The 8064-nt window shown below is 39.9% G+C and overlaps 1 long non-coding RNA gene across 1 annotated transcript; it reads left to right on the forward strand.

Moving 5' to 3' along the window:
• The first annotated feature begins 54 nt into the window (after positions 1 to 54).
• On the forward strand, positions 55 to 5271 carry LOC114016198 (uncharacterized). The gene is made up of 2 exons (XR_003560553.2): positions 55 to 641; positions 4841 to 5271. It is a non-coding gene; the product is annotated as an uncharacterized LOC114016198 (long non-coding RNA).
• Positions 5272 to 8064: the final 2793 nt, after the last annotated feature.

Genomic DNA, 8064 nt, shown 5'->3' on the forward strand with positions numbered 1-8064 from the left:
GGCGCGCGCAGGGCGGGCCGCTCGTGCGCCCGCGCGGCGTCTCAGGGCCGGTAATGGCGGGGCTGCGTCCTCCGCTCAGCGGCCGGGAGCGCGGGGGGCCCGGGGCCGGGGCCGGGCTTGGGCTGCCGCTGCCGCCTCCCGAGCTTAGCCCAAGTCTCCAAGCTCACAGATCTGCTCGGGGCCCCGGCGGTGGCTGCTGCACCGGCGCGGCAAGGGCTGCCCGGCGGCTGCAGGGGACAGCAAGCCCTCAGGCCGCGTCAGGGATCGCGCGGGTACCATAGCGTGAGGGGAGAAATGCCTAATTCCCTGGCTAAAAGCAGGCAGAAAGGCTGTGCAGAAGAGATAGTTAGGTACGCTTTGTTAAAACGCCAGTTATTCCCTGGCTGGAACGCATTGTGAGTTCGCCGAGTTAACTGAGGACATAACGTTCTTATGTCTGAAGGGAAACTGTCAGGCGCAATCTGAACGTCTGCAATAAGGCATGATTTATGCTGTCTGGGCCCTGCACTTCTGCTTCAGAAATAGTGACGGTTCTTGCACAGCTGTGTATTTTTGGCTGCTGTTTACACCACTGAAATAAAGTGAGGATTGTGCCGGGAAAGTAGTGCACACATTGGGGTATCACGGTTGTAGGGAACCAGGTAAGGATGTGCGAGAGCATAATGCATCCAGAAACTTGGCTCCTAATCTCAAGTACTTTAACAATTAAACAGTGTGTGCCTTCTGAAGTAGAGAGCAGAATTTACAACTTCTGCCTAGTCACGGTGGTTGGGCTGAGCAGCTGTGTTGTTCTCTCATTCTGGTGAATATTTTAGAAAGTGAAGGCAGGTGCTTAAAGCGAAGGTAGTGAATTCATATGTTAAATTTCCTCTTTGGGGAATATATTTGAGGGGAAATCACCTTATTTTCCTTCCTGTGGTACACAAAACCTAGCATCTCATTTACTGAAAGGAAATTTACCAGGGCAGAGGTTATAACTGAGGGACACATGGCGTTATGAGAAGCCCCTACAGTGCTGCACGTTAGTAGTTTTCTTTTTCATGTTGGGAAAGCGTCTCTTCCTAGAGAGGAAGACTGGTTTGTAATGGGACCGTGTCCCCATGGCCATGATTCGTGACTACCGTGAGCACTAGAGGGTGCCAGAGGAATGTCTGCAACATCCTGGTGCCAAATATCATCATAAAATTATTTCAGCTAGTATTTTTTATTTGACATATGTAACTCAGACTAATAATTTTGTCAAAGAATTTTTGTTTTGAGACATCTCTGTATCGAGGGTCTAAGTTAGCATATGTCAAGAGTGAGTAGAGGCAGGCTTTATAAATGGAAATTTGAATTTTGATAGTGATTCCAGAGTTGGCCTTTTAAATAATTTCATCCCTGTGTATGCTTTGGTCTCTGGTAAATTGTGAAACAGAGTACTTGTTATACTTTGAGTTTAATTTTAAATATTTGATTTTGAATGTAGTGTTCTCTTTTGGAGGTTAGAAGAATATTTAATACTACTGAGTTCTTGATTATAATGTCATGTGATAATGGTTTGATTTTATAAGTTCTTTAAGTATCTTGGAAATACTGGCTGATAAGTACTCAAATTTTTGAAGCATATTTAGTTTGTCAGTAGAGCTGGTTAGAATTTTTGTTACCAACACTTTCTGATAAGGAGATATCAGTTACCTAGTAGGGAGGTAATGACAAGGTGAGAAGCCTTGCAAGGAAGCAAAACTGAAAACTCATATTAGAATTTGCCAACATGGATTTCACATAAATTTCTTCCCTTTTCATGAATTTCTTGATATTTTAATATTGTTTTTAATGGGAAAAAAGGGAATAGGCTTTGTTGTCTGGCCATTTCTAGTAGTTAGTAATCTCTTCCTTTTATGGAAATAGAAAAAAGCATAATGTAAAAGGCCAGCAGAAGCTCACCTTGTGGTGGTGTAGATGAGCCTGACCTCTTCTTCCTTCACTGGATTGTGCCTTTCCTCTTGGAAAGGACATTCTGTGGAGACGAGGTACCAACTGAACATACAAGTACAGCTGTGCTTTTGTATACACAGGTTGTGAATAGTCTTCTAGCCTATATATGGGACTTACTTACGGTCCTGTATATGTGTTGTCCCATATGGCAGTTTTTAAAAGCTGTGCATCATCTGCATTTTATGCATCTGTATGTGCTTTATACCAAAGCAATCACAGAAGAGTCAGGGATTCAACTGAGCCAGCAAGCGCCTGGTAAATAAAGTGCCAGGAGTGTCTTCCAGATTGACCCAATAGAGAGAGCGGAGCCAGAGTGTTAATCCATATGCATTTTAAAGCTTGTTTTTGCTCAATGAAAAATAGCTGTTATGTTGTACAGTTCTGTGATGGCAGTGCCAGTCAAATACAATTGTTACTAACTGCTTATTGCTAGCAGCCAGATGTAGAGGTGCAATGCTGGTTTTGTATTCTGGCATCTCTCTGCTATTCTGGTAACAAAAAGAAGCTCTGAATAAATAAGTCCGTTATAAGCAGCCATGACATTAAATTACTTTAAATTACTTTATTGATAAGGTATTGGCTACTGCTGGATATTTTTTCCTTTCCACAAAAATTAAAACAGGCAACTTGTAACTTCCTAAAGAGATGCTGAGTATCCCAAAGATACCCTAGTTAGCAAAACAGAGCCTATATTTTTAACTTGTTTTGGAACTGAAACTGGTCTGTGCAGAGAATGTGCTATAAAAAGGCAGACATACTGTAAGAATATATTATTTTGCATGAAGATCTTGCTTCAAGTTTTGTTCACTTTAAATAGTGGCTTTTAGTAAGCAAAGATACAGTTTGAGAGGAGTGGGGATCAAATGAGCCTCGTGAGCTTATTTACCTCAAGCAGCTGCTGAATCTCTACTGTTCCCTGTTCCATAATGGCTTTGAAAGTTGGTGGTTTGTTTTTTTTTTTACCTCCTTACCACTGGCAAAGGAGGCCAAGCTTTGTCCAGCCAGGGAAGGAGAGTACTGCAGTATTTACAGAAAGATTCTGGATTAAATGGAGAGACTCTCAGTCCTTTAGAAACTCTGTGCGTGTAGTCTAACAAATGTTCATGGCCTTGCCTCTGGTACAAACAAGCTGTAACTCTGCATTACTGTGTGTAAACAGTGTTCTGCTGCTAGTGTTCCCAGCCACAAAGTACTGGATTGTAAGCTTTACTGTTCTCTTGTTCATCTGACCTGTGTTACTTTTCCACTACTGATAATCCCTCAGTTTTTTTAAATCCCATCCCATTCCTGTTGAAAGCAGCAAGAATAGGGTCCAGCAGTGGATTACGTGCTTAGTGACTGGCAGGCCAAAGAGACTGGGGTCTGGGTGCAACTTCTAGTGTCTTGGTGAAAAGTTGCACTGTAAAAAATTGGAACCCATGAATAAAAATGGTACTTTTTTGCATTACTTAATTTGGATTAACCGTCTGCACTACTTTTCCAGAAGCAATTCAGAAAGCAAGCATAGACTCTTATTTTTTTCTGTATTTTCATTATTTACTTAACCATCTCTCTTTAGGATTTTTTTTTTTTTATCTTTAATGGCAGAAAACTCTGGGAGGGGCCTCAAAGATTGATAGATAAGATCAGTGAGGGTGATGCTTCAGAACTGATGGGAGTCCTTTCCCAAGTAATGTAATACAATGGGTCAGGTCATGACCCACTTTCCCTCTTCTGATATTGAAGCTTGCAGGGTTTACCTGTTTTTTCCCTCTCACACACCTGTTTCTCATGAGAAATGTATCCTCTGCTTTCTTCCTGCATTTTGCACTGATGTTTCTTTCATGCCTTGGCATTTGTCTGACACACGTAGGCTGATGTTTGCTGAAGGGTATGTACCCTTTCCTATTTACAGGTCTCCTCTGAGGTAAACGATGCCAACAGACCTCTTTAAGTATATTGATGTTGGGGTAAAACTAATTTCCCAAATTATTTCCAAGGGCCAAGTGATGCCTATTAGGTTTGGGTTTTTCTCTTGCAGCGGCTGTGGAGTGGATTTTTTTTCAACGGTTGTATTGAGTTTCATAGCAGGGAAAAATCTTTTGTTGCCAAGTGGTTGTTAACATCATCTCTACTGGCAGAAGGATGTTGGAGGGGAGAGTGAATCCAAATTTACTCTTTATTTCAGAGTTGTGTCTTTTAATGTACAATGTTTTTATTATTCTGATTAAATGTTGCTGCTTTAAGTAGCAGAAGAAAAATAAAAACCTCATACCATGATGTATTCCAAACTGGGGCTTTTTAGCTACTAGGAACAACAGTTGGTCATCACAGAATAGCTTTGTATTTTGAAGTCTATTGGACTGACAGAAATTAACAGGAGAATACCTCCTAGCTTACATGCAATTAACAGGTTAGGTAAATGTGTGCAGTGTTGTTTAGGCATGACACCCTCCAAAATCTCTCCTGCCTAACGCAGACACAGTTGCTCAGCTGTACCACTCTATGCCTGTTCTTTCAACAATCTGAATTCATAGGCAGTAATTATAACTAAAGGATCTTATAAAATGGTATGCACATATCGATCCATTACATACTTTACACACCCTTTCCCAGTTTACTAGAACTTGGTAGGTGGTGGAGCGAAGATTGTGTTTATGTTTGTTGCCTTTAGCGATTGTTGCTAATGCTTTGTAGCTTTTAGTGGCACATATTTTTTCTGGAGGCTGCATGCTATATTGGCACAGTGTGCTCCTGATACACGCGGTGTATTTGCAGGGCACTGACAGAGTAAAAAGTTCATAGTAATGAACTCCAGCTGATTTTGTGACTTAGAAGGAAAGTACTGGTCCAATGAACTAACGGTAGTGCCATATTTTTGCAGGCAGGAGTAGCAACATCCTTGCTGTCTTCAAATGACACAGATGATGGCAGGTCTTATTGAAGGATCCCAAGAGGAATATTTGGATAAACTTCTGGACTCATTTCATGACAGGCTAGAAATGTATTCCTGCAGAAAGTACCTAAGTTGCTAAAAACCATACGTCTGGTCCATCTGGAGCAAACACTGTAAAAGAAACCTACCTTCAGGAATTAAAGAACTGTTGGAGTTTATAAGGTATTTGTTACAATTTATAATTAGTTAAATGGAGAGAAAACACACTGTGGAATGAAAACATTTATTTGGGGTACCTTGGTGTTCATGAACACTTAAGCCAGCCTACTGTTCCAAATGATACTTCATCTAGTTTTGCTCTCTTTCTGTTGGACTAAAATGTTTCACTTTTACGAATAAACACCTCAGGTTGTACTGTTGGAGGACATCTGTGTGAGTTTATGCCAATTAAAATTCTTTGGACGTTGTAGTAAAATTAATGTTAATTTGATTTACCTGGTTTTTGCATACGTGTTACTCCTGAGAGAGAGAAACTTCCTGAGATACCTGTTCCTCTAGATCCTTTCCCTCCAAATTGTTTAATTGGGATATTTTGCTTATTTGTGCTGGTTCTGTTTCTTTTTCTCTTTCATTTCAATACATTCTCCTGTCTTGACTATGTATTTAAGTCATGCCTTGCTCTTGGTAAATTAATACATCCTCAAGCTGTTACGGTTTCCATGGCAGACTTCAGCTTGACCTTATTAATTTTTTTCCACCCTCTTTGAAGGTAATTAATCTAAATTCTTGTGGTCTATTCTGTGTAGTTTCACTTCAGGATCCGTAATAGGCTTTGCATTGTCTTCACTGCTATTCTGCTTGTAAACTGCAATAAAACTGTGTGAAATGTGTTTTTGTCTGAAGCCCTTTGTCTTTACTGTGCTACTGCTACAACCTTGCCTGCTTTCATATCCAAATTATTTTCTTCCAAATTTCAAAATTTGAGTAGTTTCCTGAGCATTATCAGAAGAAAAGAAGCTGACACTCCCTAGCAGTTGCCTCTGTTTCTGAAGAAAAATGCCCCAACACATTGCACAAACTAGTGGATAGTTTGTCCTGCTGTTTTGCAGCCTTAGTAGATGTCTAGGTAGCTAATGTCCTTTAATTATCAGTTATATTGACATATGCAGGTCTTTCCTATTTCAAAGATGATTAAATAAGATTTATCCACAAACGTCAAATACAATATTTTGCCTCCACTCTTCCCTAAGACTTGCAGCTGTCATCATTTAGGAGAACTCACGGTTACTGGCTGTGAAAGGCCAGACAGAGCTCCTGCCAGAACCATTAAAATCTTCTCTTTGGTCAGCCAGCAGACTAGCTGTTGAGCTATTTGAGGCCCTCCCTTCCCCCAGAGACTAGGTTTGTTGTTAATGCAGTGCTCTGTGTGGAGGAGAAAAAGGAGTCAGAAATGTTTAGTCTCTTACATGATGGTATAGGAGGAACTAAAGTACTTGGCTGGCAAGGCAGAGAGTTTGATAAGTACTCGGTTTCTTTATAAACTGTATTGTTTGTTAGCCACATGATGACTTCTGTGGAATCTGTGCTTTTAAGTATCAGATCAGAGAAGCAGGACCAAAGTTAGTTTGCAGTGTTAAATAATCTTGCCCTAGAGGATGTGTAGCTTTTGAAATATCCAAAATAATCTAGGTTGTCAAAGTAAAATAGCAAAGGTATTTGCAACTGACTTTTTGTGGCTAAATTTTCTTCCTCTATTGAGCAATTATGTCTGTAGACAAAAAAAAAATAAAAAAATCCTGAGAGCTCCACAAAAGAGTGGCTGCCAAATACAACAAAGGTTTCCTGTACAAATCTAGAAAGCCAGGCTTCAGTCGGCCTTATGGCAAATGCTGAAATTTGCTTACATCTGCATTTTGTTTGAATGAGTGTGCTTCAGGCCCACGGAAGGAACTGTTAACTTTCTGGATTATGAGTTTTCAATTTAGATAAAAAAAAAACCCAAAAGGCAAATGGTGTAAGAGAATACCATATTAAATGGTTTGAGTGAAATTTTGTACAGCTTATTTTTACTTGGATGCTGCTATTTATTGCTAAGACCCCACAAGCAAAGAACTGTAATGCTAAAACATTTCTATGGACAGTGCAGCAGGTTCTTCCTATTTTCTGTTACTTGAAGCTGATTGAATGTTTACTGATGAAAAGTAATTTCTGAGTGTCACTCTTACAATGTTGTAACAGGAAGCATTTTTGTTTCCATCACACTAGCAGACCTTGCCAGTTGTGTTTGGTAGGCAGGTATCTGGCATGGACTGGTGAGTTGAGCAATTTTCCTTCTTGTTCTCCTTTTTGGGCATTGATGTGTTGATATCAGAAGAGTGATTTCTCACCCTTTTGTCCCCCATGTTGTGGTTCTAAGTCTGTTATGGGTGTGTGCAGGAGGAGTAGTGTTTAATTTATAGGTGTGTGGAAGAAACTGAAACATAAGCCAAAATAAAATGGAATAAATATCAAAGTTCTGTAACAAACCTCTCTGTCTCATATGGACTGAAAGCAACGAAAACTATTTTTCTCTGAAATATACTACCTACTTCAATTGCAAGCTAGGCTGTTTGCTGCCTTGGAAGTCTAAAGAAAATTAATACAGTTTATACTTTGTCACACTTTGGATTACTCGGGCTTCCAGTACAGAGCCTGCTTTGACCTAGGATGTCCAAATGTTGAAAACACAAGTCACCTGAAACTAAAATGGAATAATCTTTGGGGGAAAAAAAGTCAGTAAAGCTTTATTTTCCTTTCTTATTTGTGGATGCGTATGTAATAATAATTTTGCTTCAAAACTTCAAGCTGAAAAATAGCTTTTGGTTTCTATCAAGCATTTCCTTCAAAAAGAATTAATAATTTATGCTAGATTTCTAAGAGGCATGTTAGGTTAATGTTAGGTACAGATGGATGAAAAGGAACCTCCTCAAGGACAAGAGGAAAAAGTTTTGTTGAATAGATCAGTTGTTTGTCTCACTGTGATTTTGAAACCTAGAGGACAGCTGAGTTTTCCAGCAGCACAAGCAGGAATGTATAAAAAATAGGGAGGGAGTTCACACAGCAAAGCAAGATAGTGTGAAGGTAGAAATATCACCTTTTCTTTTGACAACACTGAAAAGGCAATAGGTGAACAGAGCATATGATAGGTGAGGGAACAGATCTCAGTGTGATGT

This window comes from Falco cherrug, chromosome 8 (genome assembly GCF_023634085.1).
Source record: "Falco cherrug isolate bFalChe1 chromosome 8, bFalChe1.pri, whole genome shotgun sequence".
NCBI classification, from domain to species: domain Eukaryota; kingdom Metazoa; phylum Chordata; class Aves; order Falconiformes; family Falconidae; genus Falco; species Falco cherrug.